The sequence below is a fragment of the Homalodisca vitripennis genome, chromosome 3 (assembly GCF_021130785.1).
Source record: "Homalodisca vitripennis isolate AUS2020 chromosome 3, UT_GWSS_2.1, whole genome shotgun sequence".
Classification (NCBI taxonomy): Eukaryota; Metazoa; Arthropoda; class Insecta; order Hemiptera; family Cicadellidae; genus Homalodisca; species Homalodisca vitripennis.
In genome coordinates, this window is record NC_060209.1 from 208,639,331 (window position 1) to 208,659,603 (window position 20,273).

Here is a 20,273-nt window from a genome sequence, read left to right on the forward strand (position 1 = left end):
TGTACCAGCCTACCGAGTTACAGGTTTCAATGACATATACACCGTCAGACAATAGAGTTTTACAATTCCCAGGCATACAACAGAGAAATTGTACCAGCCTACTGAGTTACAGGTTTCAATGACATATACACCGTCAGACAATAGAGTTTTTCAAATCCCCGGCATACAACAGAGAAATTGTACCAGCCTACCGAGTTACAGATTTCACTGACATATACACCGTCAGACAATAGAGTTTTACAATTCCCCGGCATACAACAGAGAAATTGTACCAGCCTACCGAGTTACAGGTTTCAATGACATATACACCGTCAGACAATAGAGTTTTACAATTCCCAGGCATACAACAGAGAAATTGTACCAGCCTACCGAGTTACAGGTTTCAATGACATATACACCGTCAGACAATAGAGTTTTACAATTCCCGGCATACAACAGAGAAATTGTACCAGCCTACCGAGTTACAGGTTTCAATGACATATACACCGTGAGACAATAGAGTTTTACAATTCCCAGGCATACAACAGAGAAATTGTACCAGCCTACCGAGTTACAGGTTTCAATGACATATACACCGTCAGACAATAGAGTTTTACAATTCCCAGGCATACAACAGAGAAATTGTACCAGCCTACCGAGTTACAGGTTTCAATGACATATACACCGTGAGACAATAGAGTTTTACAATTCCCAGGCATACAACAGAGAAATTGTACCAGCCTACCGAGTTACAGGTTTCAATGACATATACACCGTCAGACAATAGAGTTTTACAATTCCCAGGCATACAACAGAGAAATTGTACCAGCCTACCGAGTTACAGGTTTCAATGACATATACACCGTGAGACAATAGAGTTTTACAATTCCCAGGCATACAACAGAGAAATTGTACCAGCCTACCGAGTTACAGGTTTCAATGACATATACACCGTGAGACAATAGAGTTTTACAATTCCCAGGCATACAACAGAGAAATTGTACCAGCCTACCGAGTTACAGGTTTCAATGACATATACACCGTGAGACAATAGAGTTTTACAATTCCCAGGCATACAACAGAGAAATTGTACCAGCCTACCGAGTTACAGGTTTCAATGACATATACACCGTGAGACAATAGAGTTTTACAATTCCCCGGCATACAACAGAGAAATTGTACCAGCCTATCGAGTTACAGGTTTCAATGACATATACACCGTGAGACAATAGAGTTTTACAATTCCCAGGCATACAACAGAGAAATTGTACCAGCCTACCGAGTTACAGGTTTCAATGACATATACACCGTGAGACAATAGAGTTTTACAATTCCCAGGCATACAACAGAGATATTGTACCAGCCTACCGAGTTACAGGTTTCAATGACATATACACCGTGAGACAATAGAGTTTTACAATTCTCCGGCATACAACAGAGAAATTGTACCAGCCTATCGAGTTACAGGTTTCAATGACATATACACCGTGAGACAATAGAGTTTTACAATTCCCAGGCATACAACAGAGAAATTGTACCAGCCTACCGAGTTACAGGTTTCAATGACATATACACCGTCAGACAATAGAGTTTTACAATTCCCAGGCATACAACAGAGAAATTGTACCAGCCTACTGAGTTACAGATTTCAATGACATATACACCGTGAGACAATAGAGTTTTACAATTCCCAGGCATACAACAGAGAAATTGTACCAGCCTACCGAGTTACACGTTTCAATGACATATACACCGTCAGACAATAGAGTTTTACAATTCCCAGGCATACAACAGAGAAATTGTACCAGCCTACTGAGTTACAGGTTTCAATGACATATACACCGTGAGACAATAGAGTTTTACAATTCCCAGGCATACAACAGAGAAATTGTACCAGCCTACCGAGTTACAGGTGTCAATGACATATACACCGTCAGACAATAGAGTTTTACAATTCCCAGGCATACAACAGAGAAATTGTACCAGCCTACCGAGTTACAGGTTTCAATGACATATACACCGTCAGACAATAGAGTTTTACAATTCCCAGGCATACAACAGAGAAATTGTACCAGCCTACTGAGTTACAGGTTTCAATGACATATACACCGTCAGACAATAGAGTTTTACAAATCCCCGGCATACAACAGAGAAATTGTACCAGCCTACCGAGTTACAGGTTTCAATGACATATACACCGTCAGACAATAGAGTTTTACAATTCCCAGGCATACAACAGAGAAATTGTACCAGCCTACTGAGTTACAGGTTTCAATGACAAATACACCGTGAGACAATAAAGTTTTACAATTCCCATGCATACAACAGAGAAATTGTACCAGCCTACTGAGTTACAGGTTTCAATGACATATACACCGTGAGACAATAGAGTTTTACAATTCCCAGGCATACAACAGAGAAATTGTACCAGCCTACCGAGTTACAGGTTTCAATGACATATACACCGTCAGACATTAAAGTTTTACAATTCCCAGGCATACAACAGAGAAATTGTACCAGCCTACCGAGTTACAGGTTTCAATGACATATACACCGTCAGACAATAGAGTTTTACAATTCCCAGGCATACAACAGAGAAATTGTACCAGCCTACTGAGTTACAGGTTTCAATGACATATACACCGTCAGACAATAGAGTTTTTCAAATCCCCGGCATACAACAGAGAAATTGTACCAGCCTACCGAGTTACAGATTTCACTGACATATACACCGTCAGACAATAGAGTTTTACAATTCCCAGGCATACAACAGAGAAATTGTACCAGCCTACCGAGTTACAGGTTTCAATGACATATACACCGTCAGACAATAGAGTTTTACAATTCCCAGGCATACAACAGAGAAATTGTACCAGCCTACTGAGTTACAGGTTTCAATGACATATACACCGTCAGACAATAGAGTTTTACAAATCCCCGGCATACAACAGAGAAATTGTACCAGCCTATCGAGTTACAGGTTTCAATGACATATACACCGTGAGACAATAGAGTTTTACAATTCCCAGGCATACAACAGAGAAATTGTACCAGCCTACCGAGTTACAGGTTTCAATGACATATACACAGTCAGACAATAGAGTTTTACAATTCCCAGGCATACAACAGAGAAATTGTACCAGCCTACCGAGTTACAGATTTCAATGACATATACACCGTGAGACAATAGAGTTTTACAATTCCCAGGCATACAACAGAGAAATTGTACCAGCCTACCGAGTTACACGTTTCAATGACATATACACCGTCAGACAATAGAGTTTTACAATTCCCAGGCATACAACAGAGAAATTGTACCAGCCTACTGAGTTACAGGTTTCAATGACATATACACCGTCAGACAATAGAGTTTTACAATTCCCAGGCATACAACAGAGAAATTGTACCAGCCTACCGAGTTACAGGTTTCAATGACATATACACCGTCAGACAATAGAGTTTTACAATTCCCAGGCATACAACAGAGAAATTGTACCAGCCTACCGAGTTACAGGTTTCAATGACATATACACCGTGAGACAATAGAGTTTTACAATTCCCCGGCATACAACAGAGAAATTGTACCAGCCTACCGAGTTACAGGTTTCAATGACATATACACCGTCAGACAATACAGTTTTACAATTACCCGGCATACAACAGAGAAATTGTACCAGCCTACCGAGTTACAGGTTTCAATGACATATACACCGTGAGACAATAGAGTTTTACAATTCCCAGGCATACAACAGAGAAATTGTACCAGCCTACCGAGTTACAGGTTTCAATGACATATACACCGTCAGACAATAGAGTTTTACAATTCCCCGGCATACAACAGAGAAATTGTACCAGCCTACTGAGTTACAGGTTTCAATGACATATACACCGTCAGACAATAGAGTTTTACAATTCCCCGGCATACAACGGAGAAACAGCCTACCGAGTTACAGGTTTCAATGACTCTTAGCCAAACCCATGGATGGACTTGACATTTATCCAACAATTTAAAATATAGAAATAAAATCTCTCACGAGATATATTATGATTGTATTTAGTTTTTTTACAAATTTATTTATTCTAAGATTTCTTCGTTGCCATCATGCTTGCCTATATGAGAAATGTAAAAAGTTGGCTAATGCTCAGCCAAATTACAACCTTCATCATAAAACCTGACATGCAAATAGAAATGAAGCTACGCACAACATCTCAAGTCTGCAGCTGTCCTCGGTTTGGAGATATCTTACGAATAGATAGATAGAAAGGTAATTTTCCCAGTCCCTCGAGGGATTGGCTTAGCTGATGCTCAGTCATTTAACAATCGTGGAAATTAGATTTTTGCCTAAATTGCATAGATTATTTCTACTACCATTTCTATATGACATAATTTTCAAAAAATTGTTAACCATTTGTATCAATAATGATCTGAGCTAACTTTTTTTAACTCCTTGAACGTAAAAAGGTTAGACTCAGAATCCTAATCGGAAGTTCTGAGAATTATTTTTTCGGATCGAAAAATACACGAATAATAAATACTCATATGTAGATGAAATCTCACGTGATATTTTCAGAAAAAACCACATAAATGAACGTAAAACGTTTTAAAAAAGATATTTTGAAGTGTACTTTTTACTATTCAAAAACATGTAAATTTTAATAATATAAACGTGTCATTATTTGTACACGAATAATAAATAGTCATATGTAGATATAATCTGAAGTGACATGTTTAGAAAAAAAACCATATAAATGAACGTAAAACGCTTGAAAAAAATATTTTGAAGTGTATTTTTTACTATTCAAAAACATGTCAATCTTAAGAATATAAACATGCCATTACTTGTTGCAAAAAATATAAACAATAACAATGATGAGTTTCTCTGGGACAAACAAACTATTGAAACCTACATCAAGTACAAACTATTCATGAACACTAACATGACATGACATGACGAATTATTCATTGTGACATTTCAAGATGCAGCTGCAAACGACATATACTCGTACTCCACTTTGTGTCTGTGTCGGATGGATATTTCATTTTAAATACGAATAAAAACAGGATTTGTGATATTGTGTCACTTTTTGTTATTTTCGACGTCTAACAATGCCTTACTTTCTTGTGTATAAAATCGTGTTGATCAAAATTATATAAAAATGTTCATTAAAGCTGATAAATAACCAAGCAACTTAGTAATTTGTACATTACTATTTGAAAAATATTATTATGTAAGAATGGAGAATGAACATTTTTAACAGATAAGACCTACTTCAAATTTCTTTCTCTGATTAGATGAAAGATACTATAGTCTAAAAATAAAACGTGAACTTATTCGATTTAATTTTTCATAAACCAGGAATATTTTCCTTATGGTAGGTGAGTAAGGTTCATTAAGGTACATAACTCAAATTAAATACAAATAACCTAACGTGAATTTCAGCTAAAATTAGCAGCTTAGACCAATTCACGGAGAAAAAATACAACCAAGAGAGAAATACAATCGTCAAACGAAAAAACGTATGAAATATTATTACACTGGTATTGAAAAAATCAAGGACTTTGAATCGGAAGGGAAGCAAGGGAATGCTAAGATGTCTTCTACTGTATCACAGCACAGCGGAGAGGAAGGGCTAAAGACGTTATCAAAAGTTATAACAAGGCTTTCAATCACTCTATGCTTGTGTTTGTGACAGTCTCATTGTTGGAGTCGATTGTAAGAAACATTCTTCCTTCCTACAATCTGACAACAGCCCATCTCTTCCTCATAACTTTTATCTTCTATGTTTTTGTTACCTATTCCTACAAACATCAGAATACTGAATCAGGTAAAAACGGCAAATATTTAGACGACCTTCCTCCAATCTGACATAAGCCTACCCTTCATCAAAACTTCTATCTTCTATGTTTTTGTTCCCTATTCGTTCAAACATCAGAATATTGAATCAGATAAAAACGGCAAAATATTAGACGACCTTCCTCCAATCTGACAAAAGCATACCCTTCTTCATAACTTCTATCTTCTATGTTTTTGTTCCCTATTCGTACAAACATCCGAATATTGAATCATATAAAACGGAAAAATATTAGGCAAATCTCCTCCAATCCGATAAAACCCCAATTCTTCCTCATAACTTTTATGTTTTTGTTTATTTTTTTTCTAATTTAAAGATTGAACTTTATGAATAGAAAATTTCAGCCACCATATTGGATTCACTACGGAACAAAATAACTACTTCATAAATGTAACTATTAAGTGATAGGGTATTCATTGATTGATATAAGCACATTACCGCATAGGTATGTAATAATTTATATTTATATTTTTAACATTACAAAAATATAACAATTATATAATTTTTACACCTGACACATAATAAAATTTTACATAACATAATCAAATAACCCAACTCCATACTCAAAGCAACTCTCTCGTTCACCTAATCTCAGTTTTTACGTCTTTTCGCTTAACTCAAAAACAAATGTCAGAAAAAAAGCAATTTCGGTATGAAGGTTAAATATAAATCATTTTAACTTTGTTTGTCTTTCAACAAACCAAAAGCTTTATTACAAAGGGCGTAATATCTTTGTTTCAAAATTCTTTCTATGTAAGCTACAGCAAATTTTGATAAAAACAATGCTAGTTTGTTGAGCGTTTAAAGTAATAACAACACAACAAAGACAGAAAATACAAGGACACGTCTCTCGCAGTTTGTTCTTCCGCTGCTTAAATCAAATTCCACCAGCGAGAAGGAAAGACAGGGCGAGATGAGACGGAGACGCAACTTAACACAGGTCCGCGATATTACACCGACATTCCTGCAGCTTGTCCTACACAGACATTCTGCCTGAGTTATTGCGTTTCTGACCTCTCATTACCTCCACTTACCTGAAAAGATTCACCTCATCACGTGTACACTAAACATCTCGTACAATATTTAATCTACAGTTTCCCTAACACAGGTCCGCGATATTACACCGATATTCCTGCAGCTTGTTATACACTGACATTCTGGCTGAGTTATTGCGTTTCTGACCTCTCATTACCTCCACTTACCTGACAAGATTCACCTCATCACGTGTACACTAAACATCTCGTACAATGTTTAATCTACAGTTTCCCTAACACAGGTCCGCGATATTACACCGATATTCCTGCAGCTTGTTATACACTGACATTCTGGCTGAGTTATTGCGTTTCTGACCTCTCATTACCTCCACTTACCTGACAAGATTCACCTCATCACGTGTACACTAAACATCTCGTACAATGTTTAATCTACAGTTTCCCTAACACAGGTCCGCGATATTACACCGATATTCCTGCAGCTTGTTATACACTGACATTCTGGCTGAGTTATTGCGTTTCTGACCTCTCATTACCTCCACTTACCTGACAAGATTCACCTCATCACGTGTACACTAAACATCTCGTACAATGTTTAATCTACAGTTTCCCTAACACAGGTCCGCGATATTACACCGACATTCCTGCAGCTTGTCCTACACAGACATTCTGGCTGAGTTATTGCGTTTCTGACCTCTCATTACCTCCACTTACCTGACAAGATTCACCTCATCACGTGTACACTAAACACCTCGTACATTGTTTAATTTACAGTTTCCCTAACACAGGTCCGCGATATTACACCGACATTCCTGCAGCTTGTCCTACACAGACATTCTGGCAGAGTTATTGCGTTTCTGACCTCTCATTACCTCCACTTACCTGACAAGGATTCACCTCATCACGTGTACACTAAACATCTCGTACAATGTTTAATCTACAGTTTCCCTAACACAGGTCCGCGATATTACACCGACATTCCTGCAGCTTGTCCTACACAGACATTCTGGCTGAGTTATTGCGTTTCTGACCTCTCATTACCTCCACTTACCTGACAAGATTCACCTCATCACGTGTACACTAAACATCTCGTACATTGTTTAATCTACAGTTTCCCTAACACAGGTCCGCGATATTACACCGACATTCCTGCAGCTTGTTATACACAGACATTCTGGCTGAGTTATTGCGTTTCTGACCTCTCATTACCTCCACTTACCTGACAAGATTCACCTCATCACGTGTACACTAAACATCTCGTACAATGTTTAATCTACAGTTTCCCTAACACAGGTCCGCGATATTACACCGATATTCCTGCAGCTTGTTATACACTGACATTCTGGCTGAGTTATTGCGTTTCTGACCTCTCATTACCTCCACTTACCTGACAAGATTCACCTCATCACGTGTACACTAAACATCTCGTACAATGTTTAATCTACAGTTTCCCTAACACAGGTCCGCGATATTACACCGACATTCCTGCAGCTTGTCCTACACAGACATTCTGGCTGAGTTATTGCGTTTCTGACCTCTCATTACCTCCACTTACCTGACAAGATTCACCTCATCACGTGTACACTAAACATCTCGTACATTGTTTAATTTACAGTTTCCCTAACACAGGTCCGCGATATTACACCGACATTCCTGCAGCTTGTCCTACACAGACATTCTGGCAGAGTTATTGCGTTTCTGACCTCTCATTACCTCCACTTACCTGACAAGGATTCACCTCATCACGTGTACACTAAACATCTCGTACAATGTTTAATCTACAGTTTCCCTAACACAGGTCCGCGATATTACACCGACATTCCTGCAGCTTGTCCTACACAGACATTCTGGCTGAGTTATTGCGTTTCTGACCTCTCATTACCTCCACTTACCTGAAAAGATTCACCTCATCACGTGTACACTAAACACATCGTACATTGTTTAATTTACAGTTTCCCTAACACAGGTCCGCGATATTACACCGACATTCCTGCAGCTTGTCCTACACAGACATTCTGGCAGAGTTATTGCGTTTCTGACCTCTCATTACCTCCACTTACCTGACAAGATTCACCTCATCACGTGTACACTAAACATCTCGTACAATGTTTAATCTACAGTTTCCCTAACACAGGTCCGCGATATTACACCGATATTCCTGCAGCTTGTTATACACTGACATTCTGGCTGAGTTATTGCGTTTCTGACCTCTCATTACCTCCACTTACCTGACAAGATTCACCTCATCACGTGTACACTAAACATCTCGTACAATGTTTAATCTACAGTTTCCCTAACACAGGTCCGCGATATTACACCGACATTCCTGCAGCTTGTCCTACACAGACATTCTGGCTGAGTTATTGCGTTTCTGACCTCTCATTACCTCCACTTACCTGACAAGATTCACCTCATCACGTGTACACTAAACACCTCGTACATTGTTTAATTTACAGTTTCCCTAACACAGGTCCGCGATATTACACCGACATTCCTGCAGCTTGTCCTACACAGACATTCTGGCAGAGTTATTGCGTTTCTGACCTCTCATTACCTCCACTTACCTGACAAGGATTCACCTCATCACGTGTACACTAAACATCTCGTACAATGTTTAATCTACAGTTTCCCTAACACAGGTCCGCGATATTACACCGACATTCCTGCAGCTTGTCCTACACAGACATTCTGGCTGAGTTATTGCGTTTCTGACCTCTCATTACCTCCACTTACCTGAAAAGATTCACCTCATCACGTGTACACTAAACACATCGTACATTGTTTAATTTACAGTTTCCCTAACACAGGTCCGCGATATTACACCGACATTCCTGCAGCTTGTCCTACACAGACATTCTGGCAGAGTTATTGCGTTTCTGACCTCTCATTACCTTCACTTACCTGAGAAGATTCATCTCATCACGTGTACACTAAACATCTCGTACAATTTTTAATCTACAGTTCCCTAACACAGGTCCGCGATATTACACCGACATTCCTGCAGCTTGTCCTACACAGACATTCTGGCTGAGTTATTGCGTTTCTGACCTCTCATTACCTTCACTTACCTGACAAGATTCACCTCATCACGTGTACACTAAACATCTCTTACAATGTTTAATCTACAGTTCCCTAACACAGGTCCGCGATATTACACCGACATTCCTGCAGCTTTTCCTACACAGACATTCTGGCAGAATTATTGCGTTTCTGACCTCTCATTACCTTCACTTACCTAACAAGATTCACATCATCACGTGTACCTAAACATCTCGTACATTGTTTAATCTACAGTTTCCCTAACACAGGTCCGCGATATTACACCGACATTCCTGCAGCTTGTCCTACACAGACATTCTGGCTGAGTTATTGCGTTTCTGACCTCTCATTACCTTCACTTACCTGACAAGATTCACCTCATCACGTGTACACTTAACATCTCGTACATTGTTTAATCTACAGTTACCCTAACATAGGTCCGCGATATTACACCGAAATTCCTGCAGCTTGTCCTACACAGACATTCTGGCAGAGTTATTGCGTTTCTGACCTCTCATTACCTTCACTTACCTGACAACATTCACCTCATCACGTGTACCTAAACATCTCGTACATTGTTTAATCTACAGTTTCCCTAACACAGGTCCGCGATATTACACCGACATTCCTGCAGCTTGTTCTACACAGACATTCTGGCAGAGTTATTGCGTTTCTGACTTCTCATTACCTCCACTTACTTGACAATGTAATTTGTCAGAACTCTTGCGTTTGCGGACTCAGGTGTTCAGTGCGATCTACTGGGACATTCTACTTGTATGGTCGGTCAATGCGCTGAAAACACTGCGTTAATAAAACAACTAAAGACAACCTTAGAAGTTTTAGAGGCTAAAAACCAGTGTTTGAGACAACCAGTGTTTGAGACTTCAGTTTGGGAAACATGACTGCATGGAGCCGTGGACAGAGGTGAAAGGCAGAAAGACATCGACAGTGAGTGTGCGGATAAACGTTTGGTACCAGTTACGTGAGAAAGTATCGATTGTCTCAAAACAAAAACTATAAATAAGCGTAAAAGCAGGAACAGTTAAGAAGGAAAAACACACACAAAAAATACAAGTCAAAAATTAAAAGACCATCAACAACCAAATGATCAGTTTTTCCACACTTCCATCCTCCAGCCCAGATCCATTACCGTCAGGGAGACATCTAGAGTAGACAAATCGCAGGAATGGTGACGCAGTTGACATCAGTGAGTTGCATGTGCAAGCCTGGAACCGAGCTTCTCGATATCATTCAACCGTACAAACATCATAATTCAAGTATCAACTGGACCTGGACCACGGTGCGAGGTGCTGATAGCCGGCACCAATGACTTGGCTGTGTAATATGTATTGCCATCTTGAAAAATTACATTATGGCCAGGCCGGCCGGCGCCGAGTTACTCCTTGCTACCCTGCCGCAGCGACACGAGCTGGACCCTGACCACCCCGTACACGAGGAGACCGTGCTCGTGAATGGATGGAGTCGGCCGAGGATACTTCACGAGGCACGGTCAACATCTCTCAATGCGGGGTAAGCGGCTGCTGGCTGGGATGATTGTGATGGCCCTTGCTTCTTCAAGACCAGAGTCATCACCATCGTTTCTCGAGGGTGCTCCCTCAGCTATCGCGCCTCGTTCAGGTCTTCTGTCTGCTGAAGTTCTCGGAGAGCGGGCTGGTGCCCTTCAGCCGTCCCCAAATCAACAGCGCCTGTCATACGCGTATACCGTGAGAGGGTTTCATGGTTTTACCAAGAAGGACGCTTTCCTGTGTCAAAACACTTAGCAGTACGAACCCATGCGGCACCAACCTAGGGATGATTTCGGGTCCAGCCTCAAAAATGTTCAAAATTCAAATTAAATTATTCAAACAAATCACAAAATTCAAAGTTTTAATTCAAAATCTCAAAATAATTCACCGGGACGCCCAGGTCACGACCAACAATATTGATGAATCGGCGCTAATGTTTCACACAGCTTTAACCTGAGGTGTTGGTTGTCTGGGAACATGGATTGAAGCCCGAAGCAATCAATATCTTCAAAATTTTGACTTGGCTAATTATTTTTGTCGAATCAATTTTAAAGGGAGTGGAGTGGCAATTTTTGTGCAAAAAATCATCAACAACCGAATCATATAACATTTGCAACAATTTAGACTGGGATTTTGAGGCCATATATATCCAAGTCATGACACACTCTTTGCGGAGAACAACTGTCATTAGACTGTACATATCTCCAAATGGCTCTCAAAACAGTTTTGTTTTACTTTGAACACCTTTTAAGTAGTTTTTCTTAAAACTCACTGAAGGTTGGGCTTAAATTGGTACACACGAGACACGAGTGACCGCGACGTCGAGTACTGCCATCGACAACGTTATCACCAACATTCCTGACACCACAGTCTCTGTTTTGAATACAGCGATCTCTGATCACTTTTCACAGGAAGTAGTGGTTCATGGGTGTAAATAGAATCTTAAAATTCAAAATTTTACGAGCTTTTAATTTTAAAACATTTGTCAACTAAATAAATTTCTGAAAAAATGAGAGTTGGAACTTTTTAAATAACTTTGAAAATTTCAATGACACGTATCAGGCCTAGTTTTGATTACGCCAAAATCGTACTAGTTTTGATTACTATTTGCATGTGACATATCCGATCAAAAAAAAACAAAAATAGTCACAAAACTAAAAGGATATCATAGCTTACAAAAATAATTATATTTTTCTCGAGAGAAACTGAAATTTGTTCACAAAATTTCATTCAAACTGAAAATGAAGACTTTCATATTTTTTAACGTATGTCTACGTGCAGCTATAGTCTATAACATTAATAGAGCCTTGAGTGAGTGTTAAAAGTTTTCAAAGACAGCCTGGAAATGTAGTTCTTCTCGAGATATAGGTAAAGACAAAGACAAAGATTCCAATCCAAGTTAATTACAATTAAAGTTCAAGGCAAAATTGTTGAAGATGAATTAGAAGTGGCAAATGAATTCAATAAGAACTTCTCTTTTGTGGCTTCAATGAACTCGTTTGCAGGAACACAATCTTGTGGAAGGCGTGTTCTGGAGCCGGTGGCATCCATGGCTCTGGCCCCTGTGTGTGAGACGTAGGTAGCACGCGTCATGCAAGGTCATCGGAAAGGAAACACGTGACAGAAACGGGATGCCAGTGTGGTTACTTAAACGCTTCTTCAGGCGCATGTTGGTACCACTCACAAAATTGATATTTTTCATACGAATCTGAAACTTTTCCATCATTTCTGAAGACAGCCAAAGTCATTCCAATTTTCAAAAAGGACGAACCTTGTATTGCAAGCACCTATTGTCCTATTTTAATTCTGTCCTTGTTCAGCGAAAATTTTGAAAAGATTTTATATGAAAGACGAAAGAATTTATGGAAAACAAGGATTAAGAAAAAAAAAACAAATCCATAATCTATGCCGCGAATAAGCTTTTGGACAATGTTGATGGATTAGAAACGAGAGAACATGTACTTAGCATATTCATATTTCGTGACTAATCCAAAGCATTTGACTGTGTGCATCATGAGACTCTGTTGCATCATAGAAAAATGTGGCCTTCGGGGACTCCCACGATTATGGCTTGCCTCTTACCTAAAGGAGCGAGATCAGACTGTGGAGATATCGAAGGTAGTTGAAAACAATTTCAGCGTCTCATGGTGTCCCTCAGGGATCCATCCTTGGGCCTCTTTTATTCCTGATTTATGTCAGTAGATTGAATTCTGTGATCCAGCATGGATTCAACTTGTTCAATATGCTGACGACACAACTCTCTGTTTAAACAAAACATTGCAAGAACTGGAAGTCTCAACCTTCATAGATCTCAATTCATGCATTCAATATTTTGCTAAAAATAAATTTGGAAACAAGCCTGTCCAAATCGAATGTTGTACATTTATGCCTCAGCTTTCAGCTTTCCAGCCGTATTTGTGGATGATGTCCTTTTAAAAGAAAAATACTCAAAACATTTTCTAGGATTGATTCTTAACAGAGGATTGACCTGGAATGACCACGTCGATAATATGTGAGCTAGAATTTCAGCCGCCATATACGCCTTCCGCCACGTAGCAAAGTTATGTTCCCCTAAAGTTCTAAACATGGTCTACTATGGCCTAATTCACCCACACTTTGCGTATGGAGTGGGACTTTGGGGAGGCTGAACCAAAAACAAGTTTGATTGAGTCTTCAGACTCAAAAAAGGCTGTCAGAATAATTGGAATGTTAAATTACAGAGTCGTGCAGGGAATCTTTTAGGGACCTTGAATTTCTCATATCTCTACATCTCATCGTGTTTTGCAGATCAAAATGCATTTTGATCCGTGGCGGGGACATTCACCGATATGAGACAAGAGCATCTGCCACAAGTTGGTGTCAGATTCATCAAGTGTAAGTTTGAGTGCGTGTGTGAATGAATAAATATTTAAAAATAATTATTTACTGACATTTTCGATGCAACGTATAGTTGTAAAAATGCTATAAAATATTATTTGATTTGAGTTGAACATCAAAATGGAGATTCAAAACACCTTTGCATATGTTTTTAAAGTAATAAAAAAGAAATGAGACGGCAGCAAATTGGTAACTTACAATTATATGTGGTAGTGGTTATTTTCGTGGAACGCCCAGATAAAGTCGATATATCATCAATCGGTTAGCAGTATAAAGTATAACATGAACTGGTCGCGGGTGAAAGAAAGAAATTTTACAATGCACAATTTTGCATTCAATTACTGGTCGATGGAGGTTTATAATTTATAATATTGCATAAGTTGCAAGATTAATATTAGAAATTAAAATAACAGTCATTTCATTCCTATTTACAATTAAATACAATACAAATATTTTTTATAATTAAAACACGTTAAGCAAACTTAATACCTAGAGATACACTATACAGTTAAGGCGAGTTTATTAACACTGATGGTCGTGAGTAGGTCGTGAGGGCCAATAAGGAGAGCACAGAGGACGCTTTGGAGTGGTGCAAGCTGCGGTACCATAAACAACCGAGGCTCAGCCTGTCTAACCTCGCCTTATGGCCCTTAGACACCTTTATATCACGAGATTCCAACACACCACCGCCACCGCTCAAACACAGTTATACGGCATACTTGCCTAGTTACGGTGCTTTGCTACTGTACGTTGTAGATAAAATAAGGTTTGCCTTGCTACTGTACGTTGTAGATAAGATAAGTTTTGCCTTGCTACTGTACGTTGTAGATAAGATAAGGTTTGCCTTGCTACTTTACGTTGTAGATAAAAAAAGGTTTGCCTTGCTATTGTATTTTGTAGATAAAATAAGGTTTGCATTGCGCTACTGTACGTTGTAGATAAGATAAGGTTTACCTTGCTATTGTATTTTGAAGATAAAATAAGATTTGCATTGCGCTACTGTACGTTGTAGATAAGATATGGTTTGCCTTGCTATTGTATTTTGTAGATACAATAAGGTTTGCATTGCGCTACTGTAAGTTGTAGATAAGATAAGGTTTGCCTTGCTACTGTACGCTATAGATAAGATAAGTTTTGCCTTGCTATTGTATTTTGTAGATAAAATAAGGTTTGCATTGCGCTATTGTACGTTGTATATAAGATAAGGTTTGCCTTGCTACTGTACGTTGTAGATAAAATAAGGTTTGCCTTCCTATTGTACGTTAAAGATAAGATAAGGTTTGCCTTGCTACTGTACGTTATAGATAAAATAAGGTTTGCCTTGCTACTGTACGTTATAGATAAGATAAGGTTTGCCTTGCTATTGTATTTTGAAGATAAAATAAGGTTTGCATTGCGCTACTGTACGTTGTATATAAGATAAGGTTTGCCTTGCTACTGTACGTTGTAGATAAAATAACGTTTGCCTTGCTACTGTACGTTGTATATAAGATAAGGTTTGCCTTGCTACTGTACGTTGTAGATAAAATAAGGTTTGCCTTCCTATTGTACGTTAAAGATAAGATAAGGTTTGCCTTGCTACTGTACGTTGTAGATAAAATAAGGTTTGCCTTGATACTGTACGTTGTAGATAAAATAAGGTTTGCCTTGCAACTATACGTTGTAGATAAGGAGGTTTTCCTTGTAACTGTACGTTATAGATAAGATAAGGTTTGCCTTCCTACTGTACGTTGTACATAAAATAAGGTTTGCCTTGCTACTGTACGTTGTAGATAAAATAAGGTTTGCCTTGCTACTGTACGTTGTAGATAAAATAAGGTTTGTCTTGCTACTGTACGTTGTACATAAGATAAGGTTTGCCTTGTTACTGTACGTTATAGATAAGATAAGGTTTGCCTTGCTACTGTACGTTATAGATAAGGTAAGGTTTTAGATAAGATTGCATTTCTACTGTAAGTTAACAGATAACATAAGGCTTTTAATTTAACCATCGATGTAAATGCACGACTTAAAACAATACATGGTCCCAAACTAGTACCAAGTTACAAAATGTTAGGTTTTTTCCCTTTGAATAACGATTCCATTTGCAAATATAATAACGGAAGTGATCATAACAGAGCGTTGTTGATTATCTAGTTTTATATTGAGTATAAAATAGATGTAATATATAAGGTTCCATACGAAAATAATATCAGTTTGTTTATTTAAATCATTTTCCACACAGGTTAAAGGAGGAAGATGATTAAGTTTAAAAAATATTAATTTACTTTTTCCAAATAACCATACTTACTCATTGAAGTAACGATTGTATAAAAAACTTGTAACGCTGTGTTGGTCTGAAAAAGTATACAGAGCCTCCTCGCTGGCACTTTTATCATGTTTAGGTACCATTTTTTGATATTAATAATACAAATGAAGCTGTAAAGGCGACTCGCTAACATTGATAACAGCGCCTGCATAATTTTTTAATGTATTATTGTTTGAGTTACTACACATAACTGATAACACATAATTTAGTATTTTCTTACAGATACACAAGGAATAAATAAGGGAGGATCTCTATCCTTCCCTCTTTAAAAGGAGGATAACGATGGGAAGAAGTGGATTGCTACTCGTTTTCATTAAGCGTATTTTGTCTGAGCCGCCCTCTGCAAGCAATTTACTTAATCGGTCGCGAAGGAAGACTCGTTTTATAAATAATTTATGTTCATCAATAGAATGCAGCTGTTAAACCACGTTTTATTGCTGTAGTCAAATAATGCACTATTAAACAATCGATTAAGTTAGTTTAATTAGCTGTAAATGAACTGCACGCTTACATACATACGCGTTCCTTCGTCGTGAGACTTCTAATTAGATAATCATAGTTCTAGCATTGACCGGTCAAGCAGATTTACAGGCACTCCACTTGCACTCTGTCGTATACGTATTGAGTCTAGAACATAGCCTTTCTGTATCAAAAGGAGACTTCTAATTAGATAATCATAGTTCTAGCATTGACCGGTCAAGCAGATTTACAAGCACTCCACTTGCACTTTGTCGTATACGTATTGAGTCTGGAACATAGTCTTTCTGTATCAAAAGGAGACTTCTAATTAGATAATCATAGTTCTAGCATTGACCGGTCAAGCAGATTTACAAGCACTCCACTTGCACTCTGTCGTATACGTATTGAGTATAGAACATAGCCTTTCTGTATCAAAAGGAGACTTCTAATTAGATAATCATAGTTCTAGCATTGACCGGTCGAGCAGATTTACAAGCACTCCACTTGCACTCTGTCGTATACGTATTGAGTCTGGAACATAATCTTTCTGTATAAAAGCATCTCAGCAGTTCTTAAATATTAAGAGCTCTTTTAAAAGTTACAGAATGACTACTATAACTTTGGTATTACAGTCAGAGTCTCATTTGGAACAGTAAAAAAAAAGAAAATACGAAACAACATAATTACTCACAAACTGCCAACCTTTAAAATCCTACCTTTTCCTATTTGAGATAGAGTGACATCTTCCAGGTGATAAGTTAGAACCAGAGTAAATATATAAATACAGTCAACATTGATCTAACTATTAAGATATTTATTGACTTGAATATAAGGAATAGGATAATAATCATCTCGAGGAGTAGGAGGAGTTGAAATGAGCTCAATAAGTAGCCGTCACATCATGAGGGTTAGGAGGATATGCAGAATAAAAATAAAAAAAAAAAAAAAAAACTACACCTATTTTTTTCAATGTTGAAGGCTTAAAGGTTACCTTCCTCCTTATCTCATCCTTTTCGATGTTTTCATTTACATAACACAAACTCACACGAGGTTCCAAAGGGACAAACCAATGACTGATTGTCTATACGGTGGTAGGGTGCAAAGGGGGGAAACAGATTTTGCATAAAGGCAGGGATGCATGTATGCCTTGTTCCAAGGTTATCGAGAAACTCACAATAATTAATTGTGAGTAGATTAGGTTTGGTGTCGGTGGTGAGGAAATGGGGGAACTAGAAATTCTATAGCAATCCATTTACCCCAGTAAGGTAGGTTAGGAAGACGTGCCTCAATGTGTGACGTACAATGTTGGTGTTGGGAGACATTATATACATAAAAAAAAAACTTTAGGGAAGGGGGAGACGATGTGCCGAGGGCACAACGGTTAGTTAGCAGGTGGTCAGATAGGCATAGTTGTCTTGCATGATAGAGGGCTCTACTGACGCCGGTTATCAAAGGTCGGGGGAGTCGCTCAAAAGACGAGGGCAGTTGTTCCGGTGGCTCCGTGGCTGTATGGGTGAGATCCTTCCAATAGTTCTTAGGACTTAATTTGGTTAATTTTAGGGGAATTATACTATGGTGCTTTTTTTACAGAAGATGCTATTACCATTTATAAATGTGGTGCACCTTAGTTGCTGTCTGAATAGGATTACGATAGTTTTAAAACCGGGGGGGATTAGATTGAATTAAATTATATTTTCTAAACTAAAACATCTATCAAAGCTGGCTGTCTCTGCACCTTGAGGGGTGTCCACCTCGACATCGGGCTCCTAAAGCTTAAATTAGTTGGTGAATTGCAAATTGGCGGGGTCAAATTATTTATTACCCGAGACAAGAATCAATTTTTTGTTCACGCACGTGCTTAGAAACGTTGCACATTGAACGGGCGAGCAGATTTACAGGCACTCCACTTGCACTCTGTCGTATACGTATTGAGTCTAGAACATAGTCTTTCTGTATCAAAAGGAGACTTCTAATTAGATAATCATAGTTCTAGCATTGAACGGTCGAGCAGATTTACAGGCACTCCACTTGCACTCTGTCGTATACGTATTGAGTCTGGAACATAGTCTTTCTGTATCAAAAGGAGACTTCTAATTATATAATCATAGTTCTAGCATTGACCGGTCGAGCAGATTTACAGGCACTCCACTTGCACTCTGTCGTATACGTATTGAGTCTGGAAACATTGACCGGTCGAGCAGATTTACAGGCACTCCACTTGCACTCTGTCGTATACATATTGAGTCTGGAACATAGTCTTTCTGTATCAAAAGGAGACTTCTAATTAGATAATCATAGTTCTAGCATTGACCGGTCAAGCAGATTTACAGGCACTTCACTTGCACTCTGTCATATACGTATTGAGTCTGGAACATAGTCTTTCTGTATCAAAAGGAGACTTCTAATTAGATAATCATAGTTCTAGCATTGACCGGTCAAGCAGATTTACAGGCACTCCACTTGCACTCTGTCGTATACGTATTGAGTCTGGAACATAATCTTTCTGTATAAAAGCATCTCAGCAGTTCTTAAATATTAAGAGCTCTTTTAAAAGTTACAGAATGACTACTATAACTTTGGTATTCCCTTTACATATCCACAATCGAAGCCAAATGCCTGGTGATAAAAATATTCAAATTTAAAAACGTTACGTATGAAATGTTCATTAATGAGTTTCATGCCGAGATAATTAAGTTACGCTAGCATAATTTAGAAATAATACAGTTATGTATGAAATGTTCAGTAATGAGTTTCATGACAAGATAATTAACTTAGGGTAGCATCATTTCGAAATAATACAGCTATGTATGAACTGTTCAGTAATGAGTTTCATGCCAAGATAATTAAGTTAGGCTAGCGTCATTTAGAAATAATACAGTTATATATGAACTGTTCAGTAATGAGTTTCATGCCAAGGTAATTAAGTTAGGATAGCATAATTTAAAAATAATTCAGTTATGTATGAACTGTTCATTAATGAGTTTCCTGCCAAGATAATTTAGTTAGGCTAGCATAATTTAGAAAAAAATCAGTTATGTATGAACTGTTCATTAATGAGTTTCATGCCAAGATAATTAAGTTAGGATAGCATAATTTAAAAATAATTCATTTATGTATGAACTGTTCATTAATGAGTTTCATGCCAAGATAATTAAGTTAGGCTAGCATAATTTAGAAAAAATTCAGTTATATATGAACTGTTCATTAATGGGTTTCATGCCAAGATAATTAAGTTAGGCT